We start from the raw sequence: 17456 nt of genomic DNA on the forward strand, positions 1-17456 counted from the left end.
TTATTAGATAAATATGAACAAATGTTATTCCACCAAGCTATCCAAGAGTTATATAGTTGATATAATTGACAAATGGTGTCTACCTAAATAATCATCTTTTAGGAGAAAAGTCAAAGCTGACCTAACGCATGGTGAAATATGGATCTTGGCTCACTAGAAAGGATATAGAAGATTTCTTTCCTAATTAATAGTTAGGGATATTGATTTGATAAAATTAGCGGGAGACATATATTATGAATATATATGAATAATCACTTGAACATAATTTAATGATCATCTGTAGACTTGTTTTATTTTATACAATTTAATATTGTAGATATCAAATGACAAATAACACAAATAACTTCTCTATGTAATAGTCCTTGAGAAGGACGAGCTGACATGAAATAATTTCCTCGACTGACATGAGAACTTGAGGATTGTCCTCAGGCTAAAGGATATCACTCAAACCCCTCCCTTATTTCTTTTTGCTGATAATGAAACATGTGTTGACCAAAATGCTTACCTGAAACAAATTGATTATGCAACTAATGTTTCATGTCCCATGCTTGCAATTCTGAGTGCCGAGCTATAAAAGCAACAAGGGCGTATTGATGTTTATGATGTGATTGAACACCTCCAAAGGATGTTTGAAGGATAAGCTCATCAAGAAAAAAATCACAATAATAAGGCACTATAGATTTGCGTAAATCGTAGGACCAAATGTTCTAAAGATAAAAGGTATTCATATCTTGATATTTTAGTTTCAATATTGGTCTAGAAAGTCGGCTTGATTTGATCAAGCAACCTTTGAATAAATTCTATTCTCAGTTTGTTATAAAAAAAAATGAATAAGTACACCCATTGAGTTTTGAGGCATGTTTAGAAGTGCTAAAAATAACACGGTAAAGGCATGAACTCCGTCCATATTGATGGTTTACACATGGAATTCAAATGGGAAAGGAAAGTGGTCGAATGCATATGATGGCAAGGGGTGGCTTTTAATACTTCATAACATTTATTGATGATTTCAGTAGATATATGGTTCTTATGAAGAACAAATCTAATTCTTGTGAAATGTTCAAAGAATATAAGAGTGAAGTAGAAAAGCAAACAGGGGATAGTATAAAAGTTTTACGATCATATCATGGAGGAGAATACTTAAGCCTCAAATTCAAGAGTTTCTTGAAGGAGTGTGATATTGTATCACAACTTACTTCTTCTGGAACATCTCAATGGAATAGAGATTCTGAGAGGAGAAATCGTACCTTGTTGGACATGGTGAGATCGATGATGAGTCAAGCGGATCTTTCTATTAATTTATGGGGTTATGCTCTAGAAACGGCTGCATATACACTTAACCGAGTTTTTGACAAAAGTGGTTGAAAAGACTCCATATGAGATATGGACTAAGAAACGTCATAGCATGTCATTTATGAAAATTTGGGGATGTGAAGCATTTGTGAAACGTTTAGCCTCTAAAAAGCTTATACCAAAGTTAGATAGATGTTATTTTGTGGGATACCCGAGTGAGACTAAAGGGTATAGTTTTTATAATCCTTCCGAGAATAAAGTGTTTGTTGCTCCGACCGCTGTATTTCTTGAGGGAGAACTACTTTCTAAGAAAATCAGTGGGAGGGTAATACATCAAAATGTTCAAAGTAATCAAGTTCGAGAAACACAGGTTGTTCGTAGATCTAGTAGGATTCACCATGAGCTTGAGAGATATTATGAATTTCTATGGACTCGAGATGGTGATGTGATGCTTATGGATAATGTTGAGCCTCTCACCTACCAAGATGCGATAAACAGTCCATACTCCGAGAGATGGCTGGAGGCCATGAAATCCGAGATAGAATCCATGTATCAAATAAAGTATTGACTTTAGTTGATCCACTCTAAAGGGTAAAACCTATGGGGTGCAAGTGGGTTTTCAAGAAGAAAACGGACATGGATGGTAAAGTACAGACCTAAAAAGTATGACTAGTGGTAAAAGGTTTCAAACAATTCATGGTATAGACTATAACGAGTATTTTTCACGAGTTTCTATGGTCAAGTCCATTAGGATTTTGCTAGCAATAGTTGCTTACTTTGACTATAAGATTTGGCAAATGGATTTTAAAACCATTTTCCTATATGGGAGCCTTGAAGAGGATGTATGTATAATACAACCTGAGGGTTTTGTTGATCCAAAGTTTTCTAAGATGGTCTGTTAGTTGCTTCTATCTATTTATAGATTGAAGCAAGCCTCAAGGAGATGGAATATTCATTTTGTTGTACAATCAAAGAGTTTGTCTTTATTCAAAATGAAGATGAACTGTGTGTTTACAAGAAGGTTAGTGAGAGCCATGTGACATTCCTATTATTATATGTATATGACATATAACAGATATAGAATGACATACCTTCTCTAGAGGTTGTTAAGACTTGGTTGAGAAATAGTTTCTCGATGAAAGAATTAGGCGATGCTACCTATATATTAGGGGTCAAGGTCTAAAGAGATAGATTGAGGAGATTAATTGACCTAGTCGGAGTACATACATTGATAAAGTATTGCATCATTTTAGGATACAGGAGACAAAGAAAGGATATGTTTCGATGTCTCATGGGATAGTGATCTCAAAAGATAATTGCCCCCTAAATCATTAGATGATAAGGGCTATTTGAGAAAGTTCTATATGCTTCAATAATTGGATCTATAATGTGTACAATGATATGTATTTATCCTGATATTTTATATGCTTTGAGCATGATGAGCAGATACCAGTCTAGTCTAGCTGGGGGTCACTGGATAATTTTCAAGAATATTTTTAAGTACTTAAAGAGGACTAAAGATTACTTTTGATGTATGGAGAAGATAGGTGTTAAGTGGCATTTATGTCCACTTAGAATGCTTCATAAAGGCTTGAATTGGTGTTTTATACTCAAGTTATTTGTGTATTTGATGTCTTTTTGTAGTATTTGGAATTTCAGGGCATAGTCGAAGGCAAGAATGGATTTTATATGATTTTATGCTTGAAAAGTGTTAGGAATGGAGCCTTGGGTGATTACACGAAGAAACCAGCAGCTGCAAGCAAGAGAAGAAGAAAAATCAGTTTTTGCAGAAGGTCAGCGCGCCCGCGCTGTATTTGCGCGCGGCCGTGCTAGTTTGGCAGAAAGTCAGTGCGCCCGCGCTGAGATGGTGCGTGGTCGCGCTGGGTCATTTTCCAGGAATCCTGGTTTGAATAGAAGATCGATTTGTTGGGCTCTTGGAAGATTTGGGTTGCTATATAAAGACTATCTAAAGACGTTTTTCAGAACAGAGACTAAGGAGAAGACGGCGAGAAAAACTAGGAGCACAAATACAACGAAGGCGAAGATGATTAGTTTATTCTTGTAATTCTTTGTTTAAGTTGTAATTTTTTATGCTAGTTTTCTTATTTGTTGAACCTATTAATCTTGATTACGTACTTTGATTATTATTCAGTTAATAAAGACTTAGTTTATTATACCATGCTTTCATCGGAACCCACGGTGATGATGACTTCGGTTATGGGCTAATCGTTATTGTGGGGTTCTTGCGGATTGAATTATGGATTTCAATAGTTAATTTGTTTCGATATCTTAGTGTGTGGTGATTGTATGATATCCTAGTATTGTTTGTGCTTATTCGTCTTGTGAGCGTCGCGAACTTATAAGATAGTGTGTTAATCTCTATTGAGCGAAAGTGAATATAAAGGTTTAAAACTTGCCATGCTAGCATAGGTTCATGTATTTTTTATGCATGATTCATAGGTAATTTTAACCATCTTACTTTCCCTATGTAATCACGATAGATAACTTGTGCATTAACCCGTTATGTTGTCAAATTCTATAGACATATAGGATTTCAATATAATTGGTGTCTATTTAGCTTCTATCTCTATTGTGGATGTCTGGTAGTAGGGTACTCGTACAACTGAAAGTTGGCGTTTACTAGTTTCGTGTTATCAGATTAGTTGTCATCACCATTGCATGTTAAGGTTAAAGAACAATGACTTTGAATGAAGTATTAATGAAGTTAGGATCCCATATTTATGTCATATAAGTAATTTAACCTCAATTCTCTTTGTTAATTTTAGTTAGTATAATTCCTTAGTTATAAAAAATCTCAACTTTTTATCATCTTTGCTTTGAATAATAACCATACCATGGTTGCATAAGTGCATAAATTGAACTTGACATAACCAGTCTTTGTGGGAATGAACTAAAAATAATTATATATTACTTGTGAACGCGTATACTTGGACGTAAATTAATGCGTGTTTTCATCCTAACAAGTTTTTGGCGCCACTTCCGGGTACTCGTGGTTTACTTTTAGTTTATGTGCTTGACATCAGTGGTTGTTAAAGTTCACTGACTCGGATATTTTACTTACTTCTTTGCTTGTTGCCTTTTCAGGTACTCTAGAAAGGGTGTATGCTAACACGTTCTCGATCTCGCAAGAGAACACTGGATAAAGCGGAAGAAGTAGTGGAAGAAGTTCTCGTTGAGGAGAAAGTAGAAGAAAAAGATCTTATTGCAATCGGAGAACCAGAAGCAAATCTGAAAGCTTTGATGGATTATTCTCAACCGAAGATCAATGATATTCAGTCTAGCATTGTCAGGCCAGCCATCGCGTCTAACACTTTCGAAATCAAGGCTAGCACGATTCAGATGGTGCAGAACTCAGTCCAGTTTGGGGGTTCTCCAACGGAAGATCCTAACATGTACATTAGAGATTTCATCGAGATCCGCGACACTTTCAAATTCAACAACATTTTCAAAGATGCTATAAAACTAAGGCTTTTCCCACTCTCTTTGAGGGATAAAGTTAAGTGTTGGTTGCATTCTCTACCTCCAGGCTCTATCACCAAATGGGAAGATCTTGCTCAAAAGTTTCTTACTAAATTTTCCCATATGGCGAAGACAGCTGCAATCAGAAATGCTCTTACTCAATTTGCGCATCAATCTGGAGAGTTTTTATGTGAAGCTTGGGATCGTTATAAGGAGATTCTTAGGAAGTGTCCTCATCATGGGATTCCTGACTAGATGATTATCAACTACTTTTATAATGGCTTAGGAGCATAGTCTAGACCAATGATTGATGTAACATCAGATGGAGCCTTATGGGCTAAGAGCTATGATAAAGCTTATGAGTTGATTGAAATGATGGCTGCTAATGAATACCAGAACCCTTCTCAGAGACTATCTCAAGGCGAGGTAGCAGGAATTCTGGAGGTGGATGTAGCTATTGCTATAGTTGCTCAGCTTAAGGCTTTGACGATAAAGGTGGATTCTTTGGCTAATTATGGAGTTAATCAGATCACTAGTGTTTTTGAGCTTTGCGCTGGTGCGCATGAGACAGAGCAGTGTACTATTTCCAGTGAATCAGCTCAGTTCATGAGCAACTTCCAGAGGTCGCAGCACCCAGTTCCAACCACCTATCATCCCAACAACAACAATCATCCTAACTTCAGTTGAAGCAACACTCAGAATGTGGTTCAACGACCTTATCATTTATATGCAGCAAAGAAATACAACCCTCCTGGTTTTCAGCAACCGCAATATGCACAAAGATAATAACTCCAACTGCAACAATCTAATGAAAAATCTGAATTGGAGGAGTTGAGGCTCATGTGCAAGAGCCAAGCGGTTTATATTAAGACTTTAGAAATTCAAATCGGGAAGATTGCCAATTCCTTGCTGAATCGACAACCCAGTACTCTCCCTAATGACACAGAATTTCTAGGAAAGAAGGAAGTTAAAAAGCAGGTTAAGGCGATTACATTGAGGTCTGGGAAGGTTGCAAATCCCGAAAAATCTCAAGTTTCGGAAGATGAAGTTCTGGCTGAAGAAGATGTGCAGAAGGAAGCAGATGTGGAACTAAGGAAGAAAACTATGGAACACACTCCTCCTGAGGGCAATACAGGGGAGAAACAGGTCTATCCTCTACCTCATTTTCCTAAGAGGCTGAAGAAGCAAAAGTTGGATAAGCAGTTTGCAAAGTTTCTGGATGTGTTCAAGAAACTTCACATTAACATACCTTTCCCTGAAGCTCTTGAACAGATGCCTAGCTATGCAAAGTTTATGAAAGGTATTCTCTATCCTGACTTTGTAATTATTGATTTTGAGGAGGATAAAAAGATTCCCATAATCTTGGGAAGACCATTCTTGGCTACTGGCCGAACCTTGATTGATGTGTAGAAGGGTGAGCGCACTATACGAGTACTGGATCAGGATGTAAAATTCGATATTTTCAATGCCATGAAATTCCCAACTAATAATGAGGAGTGCTTAAAAGTGGAATTGGTCGATTATGTGGTTACTTCAGAACTTGATCAATTGCTAAGGTTTGATGCCTTAGAGAAGGGCTTGTTGGGAAATGCAGATAGTGAAGATGATGAAGGTGATGAGCAGTTGCAGTATTTGAATGCTTGTCCTTGGAAGCGAAGGCTGGATATACCTTTTGAATCTCTTGGAATGTCAGAACTCAAAAATGTTAAAACCATTGAGGAAGCTCCTACACTTGAGCTTAAACCATTTCTTGAACACTTAAGGTATGCTTTTTTAGGAGATGCATCTACTTTGCCTGTTATTATTGCATCTGACCTTTTAGGTAGTGATGAGGAAAAGCTCTTGAGAATTCCGAGAGAATTCAAATCGACAATTGGATGGACTATAGCAGATACCAAGGGAATCGACCTTTCTTATTGCATGCATAAAATTCTGCTAGAGAAAGGAAGTAAGCCAACTGTTGAGCAACAGAGAAAGCTAAATCCCATAATGAAAGAGGTTGTGAAGAAGGAAATTCTCAAGTGGCTAGATGCAGGGATCATCTATCCTATTTCTGACAGTTCTTGGGTGACACTACAAGAAATTTGATCTTTACCTACCAATTTTAAGTGTAAGTGAAAATATTATATTAGTAAGTATAGAGTTTTATCTACCAATAAACTATTGGTAGTAAGTGGTAGGTAAAAGTTAGTAAAGAAAGACTATTTACCTACACATATTTATATTTGTAGGTAAAAATATATGTGGAGCCCACAATGCTGAGTAATCAACAATGAGTCAGCCATTGACATGTCAATATCTCAAGTGGCTACTATGATCCTCGTGTACTCCATGAATTATTCATATTTTAGCAATCTAATTTTCTTACACAATATTAGCGATCCACGTGGCAATTCTAGATTGTTCCACGTGGTTGGCCAAAGGTTGTCCATATTATTGCATTATTAATCGCGGGTTATAATAATTTAATTATTATTTTTTTACAAGAATTTTATTGTTAGTTACTATCTTTTAATTTTGAATTTATAAATAAAAATTGTGCTTAAAATTATATATTATATAGAATTGTAATAGAGAAGAATTTCACAAGATTTCTATCACATAAGTTACAACTATTACATTTGAAACAAAATTAGATGAAAATTTAGAACCTACTCTGATTCTCATCCCAAGCTCTCAGGATGTAAGATTGAACAAATGAAATATAATTGTTTGTCTAATATTTTAACTTCATTCTAACAATTCTTCATCCTTCCTTCGTCTCTCCAGGTAATTAACTGACATTAATTTTCAATTAACCGCTGATTTTAGAACAAGAGTACCATTTAAAAAAATTCAATCCCTCCAGGTACTATCCAATATCCACTCCGATCGGCCGAGTTAATACCATTTTAAAAAGGACCAATTCAATTATAAAAACTAATGAAAGACCAAGTCTATATGTTGTGCATGAACCCCGGATGATAGGGATAAATAAATCCTGATAATGGGCTGCTGGACCCAATAAGAAGGTGTTTGATATTCAGACCAGAAAGGTTAAGCCTGATGGACCAGATCAGGTCTGGTCGAATAAAAAAGGCCCAAAAGCCCTGATTATTAATTAATTTCGTAATTAATTAATAAGGGAAAAATGAGCTGTTGAGAAGAGTCCTGATAAGGATATAAATCCTTATAGATAAGCCTCAAGGGGACCTAAAAGGATAAGGAATCAGTTTCCTACTATCTAGGACTCCAAAGTCCATTCTAATTATGAGACTTGCCCACCAAGTCTCCTATACCAAGTCCAATTCAAGGACCACCAACATCTATATAAGGGGTCTCACCCCACAAATCAGAACTACGTTTTTTGGCTTGATTCTCTAACTCACAGAGATACGTAGGCATCTCGTAAAGGCAGAATTAAGCTACGAAACACGAGAGCAGCCATTAAAGGCCTTGAGCTCCCGAATCTTAGTAATAAATACAACAAGTAATAACCTTAGCTTTTTATCCATAACATTTGGCGCCGTCTGTGGGAAAAACGGAACAACAACCATGGCGAGAACACGGAGAACAACCAGCACTCTGGAGGAGGGAACACCATCAGGGACAACCCAGGTGATTTCATCAATCGTGGAGGTTCCTCCCCATTCAACTTATGCATCTACTCAGGGGGAAGCCCAGACAGGGACAACTCATCCTCAGCCACAAGGGACAACTCCCCCGACTATTCAAGGTACGAATCCTCAAGTTCAACAAATACATATACCTGTGAATTCTCGACCCGTCGGGTATGAATATTCAACTATTGTTACTACTAACCCCCCTTATGGGATGCCCCTTCACCCTGAGGTTGGAGGAAGTGGATATGCTGGGCGAAGCGAAGCACGAGGGCGGTCGCCCCCCTATATACGAGGTTTGGATCCTATCCCTGAGGATCGGGAATTTTCTGGTCCATACACTGAGAGAGACTCCGAATCTTCGGATGATGAAGTGGCCCCGAGAAGGAGGCGTCCTGGAAAAGAGCCAATGGCCGATGGAAGGCAACGCCCCCAAAGCACCCCAGGGGCGAATCCCCAAGAAGTGCAGGAAAAGATCAGGGCTCATGAGGCTGAAATCCAAAGGCTGAGGCGTGATTTGGAGGCTCACCAAGCCACCAGACCCCACATACCTCCTAGGGGGAGAAATCCTCCTCCTATCATAGACCTGGATGGTCCGGTAAGAAGAAGGGCTGCTGTCCCAAGAACTGATCCAAGCAATCTCCTTCCCCTTGGAGATCCTGATGATCCAACTCCACCCTTCACAGAAGAGATAATGAATGCCCATATCTCAAGGAAATTCAAGATGCCCACTATCAAAGCCTATGATGGCACGGGAGACCCCGCTAATCATGTTAGGACATTCTCTAATGCACTGCTGCTGCAACCCGTGAATGATGCTATAAAATGTCGGGCCTTCCCTCAAACCCTGTCGGGTATGGCTCAAAGATGGTACAGTCGCCTACCCCCAAATTCTATTGGATCATTCAGAGAATTAAGTCAGGCTTTTATTAAGCAATTCATCAGTGGAAGAGTCCATGAGAAAAGTTTAGCATCTCTTATGAGTCTTGTGCAGGGAGCTAAAGAATCCTTAAGAGATTACCTAAATCGTTTTACAAAGGAGGCTTTAAAAGTCCCAGACCTTGATGATAAGGTAGCCATGATAGCACTGCAACAAGGAACTAGGGATGAGTTTTTCAAGATGTCTTTGGCCAAACGACCCCCTGAGAGCATGTTGCAGCTCCAAGAGAGGGCAGGGAAGTATATCAAGGTTGAAGAAAGTATGAGGAAGACCGTAGTAAGTAATGAGCCCACTGGAGGCAAGAAATGAAAAACTGATTTGGAGTATATCGCTAAGGATAAATATCCTAGAACTGAACAAAACCCTGATTCAACCCCCAAGAAGGGAGGACCTGGGCAAAAGTTCACTGAATACGCTAAGCTGAATGCTCCCAGAAGTCAGATTTTGATGGAGATTGAGAAAGACAGAGATATTCGCTGGCCTAAGCCCTTGAAGGCTGATCCTGCCAAGCTAGATAAGGGCAAGTATTGCAGGTTTCACAAAGATGTTGGCCATGACACCGATGAGTGTAGGCAGTTGAAAGATGAAATTGAGTTTTTGATTCGAAAAGGAAGATTGAACAAGTATACTGGAGATGGAGGAGACAGAAATAATAATGGAAGGAAGAACTTTGAAGATCGTAGGAGGGACCAAGATGATCAAGGGCGGAATCCCCAGCCTAGAGGACCAGTTATAAACACCATTTATGGAGGGCCGAGACCTCGAGGGCCTGTGATAAACACGATCTTTGGAGGTCCAACTGCTGCTGGATTGTCCAAAAATTCCAGAAAGGCATATACTAGAGAGGTTATGCATATTGTTGGAGAAGCCCCGAAGAGGGCCAGGACAGAAGTAACATTGGCTTTTGATGATTCCGACCTAGAGGGTGTGAAGTTTCCCCATGACGACCCGCTGGTCATAACGCCGATAATAGGAAATAGCCCGGTTAAGAGGGTCCTTGTGGATAATGGTGCTTCTGTGGATATCTTGCTCCACGACACCTTTCTAAGGATGGGGTATAACGACTCCCAGCTGACACCAACCGACATGCCGATATATGGATTGGCTGGAGTAGAATGTCCTGTGGAAGGGATAATTAAATTGCCAACCACCATAGGTACGGAGCCAAGGCAAGCAACGCAGATGCTGGATTTTGTGGTGGTAAAGGCTAGTTCAACTTATAATGCTATCATGGGGAGAACAGGGATACATGCCTTCAAGGCAGTCCCCTCTTCCTACCATTCAGTCATGAAGTTTCCCACCCGAAACGGGATTGGAGAAGAGAGAGGAGATCAAAAAATGGCTAGAAGCTGTTATGTGGCCTCTTTGAGGGCAGATGGAGTCGGGCGGCAGGTTCTTCCTATTGAAGATATGGATGTTCGAGAAAATGATGAGAATAGAGGAAGGCCAGCAGAAGAATTGGTTTCGGTTCCTTTAGATCCCAAGAATCCTGAGAGGATGACTTTCATTGGAGCCACATTAGAGGAGCCCCTTAGAGGGAAGTTAGTGAAATTTTTGCAAGAAAATAGTGATGTGTTTGCATGGTCAGCAGCTGATATTCCAGGCATAGACCCGGAGTTAATTACTCACAAGTTAAACGTGGATCCAAGCCGGAAGACAGTGAAATAAAAGAAAAGAAATTTTGCCCCGGAAAGACAAGAGGCTATAAAGCAGGAAGTGGAAAAGCTCTTAGAGGCTGGTTTCATTGAGGAGATTCAATTTCCGGAGTGGTTAGCAAACCCTGTAATGGTGAAGAAGGCTAATGGAAAGTGGAGGATGTGTATAGACTTCACCGATCTGAATGATGCATGCCCCAAAGACTGTTTTCCGCTGCCTAGAATTGATACTTTGATTGATGCCACCGCTGGACATGAGATGCTGAGTTTCATGGATGGGTTTAGCGGATACAACCAGATCAAAATGCATAAGGATGACATTCCAAAGGTATCATTTATCACTGACTTTGGTGTTTATTGTTATCTTGTTATGGCGTTTGGTCTCAAGAATGCAGGAGCCACCTATCAAAGGTTGGTGAATAAAATTTTTAAGGATCTTATTGGGAAGACTATGGAAGTCTATGTTGATGACATGCTAGTCAAGAGTCTAGTAAAGACTGATCATATAACCCATTTGAGGGAAGTTTTTGAGGTCCTGAGGTACCACAAGATGATGTTGAATCCCACGAAGTGTGCTTTCGGAGTAGGATCTGGAAAATTCTTGGGATTGATGGTCTCAAAGAGGGGAATTGAGGCTAACCCCGATAAAATAAAGGCAATCCTGGACATGGAACCCCCAAAAACTGTCAAGGATGTTCAGAAACTCACAGGAAGGGTTGCTGCGCTAGGACGATTCATCTCCAAGTCAGGAGACAAGTGCTTGTCATTCTTCAAGTCATTAAAGAACATTAAAGACTTTGTATGGAGTGAGGAAAATCAGAAGGCATTTGAAGAGTTAAAGAAGTATATGGGCCAGGCCCCGTTGTTGGCCAAGCCAGTTCTGGGTGAAATTTTATTCTTGTACTTGGCTGTTTCAGAAAGCGCCTTGAGCGCGGTGTTGGTTAAGGAGGAACTGAAAGTCCAGAAACCCGTATACTATGTCAGCAAAATTTTGCATGGTGCTGAGTTGAATTATTCAGCCATTGAGAAATTCGCTTTAGCCTTGGTAATGGCTTCAAGAAAGCTGCGTCCTTATTTTCAAGCTCACCAAATTGAAGTGCTAACAAATCAGCCACTGAGAAATATCATTCACAGTCCCAAGGCGAGTGGGAGACTGATTAAGTGGGCAATAGAGTTGGGAGAGTTCGATCTCAAGTATAAGCCACGTATGGCCATAAAAGCCCAGGCACTAGCTGACTTCGTGGTGGAATGTACCATACCCAACCAAGAAGTCGGGGGGCAGGAAGATACCATACCTCAAGACAAGGGAGTCGATAATGGGGGCAAGGAGAAAGAATATTGGGTTCTCTATTTTGATGGAGCATCAAAAACAAATTCCAGTGGAGCAGGGTTGGTTTTGCAAAGCCCTGATGGATTCTTAATTGAGTATGCCATGAAGCTAGACTTCCCAACCACAAACAATGAGGCAGAGTATGAAGCCCTGATTGCTGGCCTTGGTCTAGCTGGGACACTTAGAGTCAAAAACTTAAAGGTCCGTGGAGACTCGAAGTTGATCATATCCCAGGTAAAGGGAGAATTTGAAGCAAGGGATGATACGATGGCTAAGTATGTTCGCCTAGTAAGGGCTGTGATGACCCAATTTAATGAATGCCATGTTGAACACATTCCAAGGGAAGAAAATGCTAAAGCAGATGCGCTATCAAAGTTTGCTTCATCTGAGATTGAAGAAAGTTCAGGAAGTGTGTACTTCCGTGTTTTGAAGACACGAAGCATAGATGTTAAGCTTGTGGCTCCCGTAGGCTTGGGGACGTCATGGATTGATCCCATCAAGGCTCACATTCAGACCGGTTGGTTGCCAAGCGATGCAATTGAGGCACGGAAGTTAACTGTTCGAGCACTAAGGTACTCTTTGATAGATGGGATTCTATATAAAAGATCTTTCGTGGTTCCTTACTTGAGGTGTCTCAGGCCCGATGAGGCACGCTTAGCTCTTGAGGAAGTGCATGGAGGTATTTGTGGGCAACACTTGGGGGGCAGGGCCTTGGCTCATAAGATAACTCGTTTAGGCTTCTATTGGCCAGAAATGATGGCTGATGCCAAAGAATATGTAAAGAAGTGTGATCGTTGTCAGAAGCATGCACCAGTCGCCAGACAACCCCCCGAGATGCTGACCTCTATCAACTCACCTATTCCCTTTGCTATGTGGGGGATGGATATTCTAGGGCCTTTTCCTATGGCCACAGCACAAAGGAAGTTTCTGATTGTAGCCATTGATTATTTCACCAAGTGGATCGAAGCCAAACCTTTGGCCAAAATCACAACTAAGCAGGTTGCACAATTCCTGTGGGAAAACATTATGTGCCGATATGGAATTCCCCGTATCCTCGTCACTGACAATGGAACACAATTCAACAACGAGGAATTCAAGAAGTATTGCGAAGAAAATGAAATTGAGTTACGGTTCACCTCTGTGGCTCACCCGCAAGCCAATGGGCAAGCGGAGGTAGCAAATCGGATAATCCTGGATGGACTAAAGAAGAGGATCGAAAAGTCAAGAAATAATTGGGTGGATGAAATACTTCCCATATTGTGGGCCTATAGGACTACCTGTAGAGTCACGACAAATGCAACTCCTTTCATGTTGGCATATGGGGCGGAAGCAGTAGTTCCCGTGGAGATATCACATTCTTCTCCAAGGATTCAGGCTTTTGATGAAAAAGAAAATGAGGAAGGGCAGAAGTTAACCCTGGATTTAATCGATGAAGTGCGAGATAAAGCACACGCAAAGATAGTAGAATATCAGAAAAAGGCTTCATTCTACTACAACCTAAGGGTTAAAGAGAGGTTTTTCAAACAAGGTGACCTAGTCTTGAGAAAAATAGAGGCTTCTGGTGTCGGACAGAAAGGAAAGCTTGCCCCAAATTGGGAAGGGCCGTATAGAGTCAAGAGCGTTCAGGGTAGAGGAACCTACAAGCTGGAGACTATGGATGGTTTTGAAGTCCCGAGAACCTGGCACGCACAAAACCTGAAGGTTTACTACGTGTGAGATGGTCGAAGTACGATTCTCACTCGTCAGGATGGCGAGTAGGTTGAAAAGCACCTTGAAGCTTTGCTTGCTTAGGATTTATATATTTTAGTTTTATTACGAAATTTATTAAGACTTGTGTAAGGGACGAATCCCAGACAATTTTATGAAATTCATAAGTTCTTCAAAGTATGTTTGTGGCCTAACAAATAAAAATCAAATGCATGGATGCAAGCATAAAAGGTGATAAATGAAATAGATCTGATAGATGTTACAAAAGTTTGATAAATAAAGTCTCGAAAAAGCCACGCAGGGCTGAAAAAGCTCTAAGGAGCTGAAGTACCCTCGGCATCCATATCATCGTCCTCTCCACTCTCGCTGGATGTCTCTGTCGTCTCGGAGGAGGAGGAAGAGCTGTCGTCCTCAGCAGGTCTGGAAGAAGACTCGGGAGGAGGAAGGAGTGGATCCTGAGGAACATGGTCTGAGACAACTACTCGGGTACGAAACCTCTGTAGCAAAGCCTCGTCATCAGGGCAGATATAGTCCGCCGGGTTAATATCAGGACAAGCCTCGTTCACGGTCCCAAGGGTCGTGTCCCAACCAGTCCTAAAAAACTCGGGAAAGACTGAATCATCCCTAATCCTCATAGATTGGGCAAACTCCTCCGAGTCCAGATAGTTGTCTATAGCTTTATCCTTCTCCGCCCGAAGTACCACCAGCTCGGCGTTAGACTCTCCGAGTTCTTCCTCCTTGCGCTTGAGCTTCTTCTCCAGGGTAGCATACTTCTTCTGTTGCCTCCTGAGGGCATTATCGGCCTTATCAGAAGCCCGCTTCCATGATTCGGCTTGCCTCACGGCGCCTTGAAAATAGGCGTTAGACTGAAACAAAGCAACCAACGAAGTATAAGGCAAGAAAATGCTACAAGAATGAAAGATAAATTTAAAAGAGAGAAGGCATACCGAAGCCAGAGATTGGGCTCCCATGAGCTTAATCCTCTCAAGGTCAGGGGTGGCCACCACATCAGTAAAGTCCTTTGGAGTCACGCTATGGTAGGACCAATCCCAAGCATGTTTCGTGGAACCAACCACGGTGTCCCCTCGGCGGAATCCCCAGAGAGGCTGGAAGGCTCCTGTGGCAGCAGCAATAGGGGCAGCAGCAGTAATAGGAGCACTATGGCCCCCAGCTCCTTCAGTTGAAGCCTCCCCTATAGGCTCTTTCTGCTTCTTCAAAAAGATAGGCTCCGTGGCCTTTCCCCGGGTGTCTAGGCCTGCGAGCCGAGCTTTCTTCATCCTAGCTGTTTCCTCAACCAAAGGAACATTGTCCTCGTTAATCTCCTTAGCAGCTGAAACAAAGCAAAGGACAAAATAAGTGAAGTTAATAATGCATGAAATGAAGTAAAATTGAGAAGGGAAGAAAAATACCCTGTTGAGAAACAGAGGATAGTCCCACATGAATCAGGGAAAACTCCTCTAAGAGAGTCCAGCTGGTGGTCGTGCCATCGTCCTGAGTAAGCCCATTATAAATAATAGTTTCTTCGGGAGTTAAGTGAATGGATTTGAGGCTACCATCACTGACCTTCCCAAAGGAAGATCGAAAAAGTGTGCCCCAGTCACCATTCTCCCAACGTAACCCGACAAAACTATTCCTCCAATTTTGATTATTATCAGGAATAGAGGCACTGTTAAAGATATGTTTGCTTTTGGGCCTTTGCTTGACATAGACCCAGCCGCAGATACTGGAAGAACTATTGTAACACTGAAAGACTTTCCTAAAAACAGCTACAGAAAGAGGAAAGCCCTCCCTAAGACAGCAGACCATAAAACATAGAATGTTCCTCCAGGCGTTTGGAGGAAGCTGACACGGGTTGATTTGTAAATCAGCCAAAAGATGAGGAATAAAGGGGTGAAAAGGAAACCTAAGCCCAGCATTAAGGGCATCTGTGTAAATGAAAAGAGTATCGGGTCTCCAGTGGCAAGTACGATCACCACCAGAGACTGGAACTAATCTAAGAGGAGGAAGGACGTTATAACGAGCATTTAGTTTATTGAAATCTATGTTGTGCCAAGTATTACAATGATTAAAAGAGTCGAGATGTGCAGTGGAGGAATATTCATCCCCCCTAGTGTTAATCATATCAATTAAAGACATATATGAAGAGCGGATCTCGATATCCTTACCTCGTTTTGAAGCCGAGGCTATCTTTGCCGCCCTCTCGGAATTCTTGTCAGCCATTAGTAAGCTAGAAAAAGCCTGAAGGAGAGGTTGGAAAACTAAAGGAGGGGATTTGAGAGAGGAAAGGTTAGAAAGTTGGAGGAAGGATGAGGAGAAGTTGTAGAATGAGTAGAGAGGTGAAATGAGAGGTGTGGAGAAATCAAACTCTCACCCCACCTTTATATAGCCAAGGAAGGGGGATAATGGGCCTTAAAAAAGCCCATTTGGGCCCAAAACTTAGAAGGTTCTGGAATTATCCAGGAAGTTCCTGGAAAATTCAAGAGAATTCTAGCAAAAATCAGAAGAAAACTTGAGTTTTTGAAGAATCTGGAAGAATCCAGAAAAACCCTAGAAGGATTTGGAATTTGGGCTTAGAAAATAAAAGCCCATCTCAGAAAAGGGCCTAATTTTAGAAAAAATCAAGCCCGGTTAAGGGCCCAAGTGTTTAAAAAGCCCTGTTTGAGGCCCAAATGATGTTTAAGAAAAAAGAGTGGAAAGGGAGCCCAGTTAAAACAATGGGCCAATTGCAAAAACCTAGTTGGATCAAGAAAAATGGGCCCAAGGTTTTTCTATTGAAGCCCAGAAAAAAGGGTAGGCCAAATAAGAAAATAGGCCCAGTTAAAATGGGCCCAAGTCTTAGCCCAGAATTAAGAGCTTAAATCCAAGTATATACAAAAAAATATATGTATATATTCTTGACCCTTTCGAATAGAAAACACAGAGAAATCCTGGTCGAATGGTCTGAGGTCGAATTTCCCTCGACCAGGGCTGACAAAAGAAGCTAATTCGGTCAAGAAATTAATTCTGACCAAAAATCTTGGTCGAAAATGATTATTTTTTGACCGAAATGCCAGAATAATGTTCGACCTTGTTCCTTGATCCTTTCGACCAAGGAACAAGATAAAATCTTGGTCGAAATGATCCAGCTCGAAATAGCTTCGACCAAGGCAAGAGATGATGGTTAATTCGGTCAAAAAATGAAGATCCTGACCGAAAATCTTAACCGAAGTTGAAAAAAAAAAAAAAAAATTCCTGGTCGAAAATTCCTGGTCGAAATATTTTAAAAAAAAAAAAAGGGGGGAGAAATCCTGGCCGAAATTCGACCAGGATTCTTGCTCGAATGGAATCTCCTCGAAAATCCTTCGACCAAGGCACAGCAGGGGCTAATTCGACCAGGATCCTGGTCGAATGGATTCCTGGTCGAAAATTGTAAAAAAAAAAAAAAAAAAAAAGAAAGAGAGAGAAAAAAGGAA

The 17456-nt window shown here is 40.7% G+C and overlaps 1 non-coding gene across 1 annotated transcript; it reads right to left on the reverse strand.

The window, feature by feature from the left end:
- Positions 1-4911: 4911 nt before the first annotated feature.
- LOC141716237 (small nucleolar RNA R71) lies at positions 4912-5018 on the reverse strand. Its single transcript, XR_012572954.1, has one exon. It is a non-coding gene; the product is annotated as a small nucleolar RNA R71 (small nucleolar RNA).
- Positions 5019-17456: the final 12438 nt, after the last annotated feature.

This window comes from Apium graveolens, chromosome 3, assembly GCF_009905375.1.
Source record: "Apium graveolens cultivar Ventura chromosome 3, ASM990537v1, whole genome shotgun sequence".
Lineage (NCBI taxonomy): Eukaryota > Viridiplantae > Streptophyta > Magnoliopsida > Apiales > Apiaceae > Apium > Apium graveolens.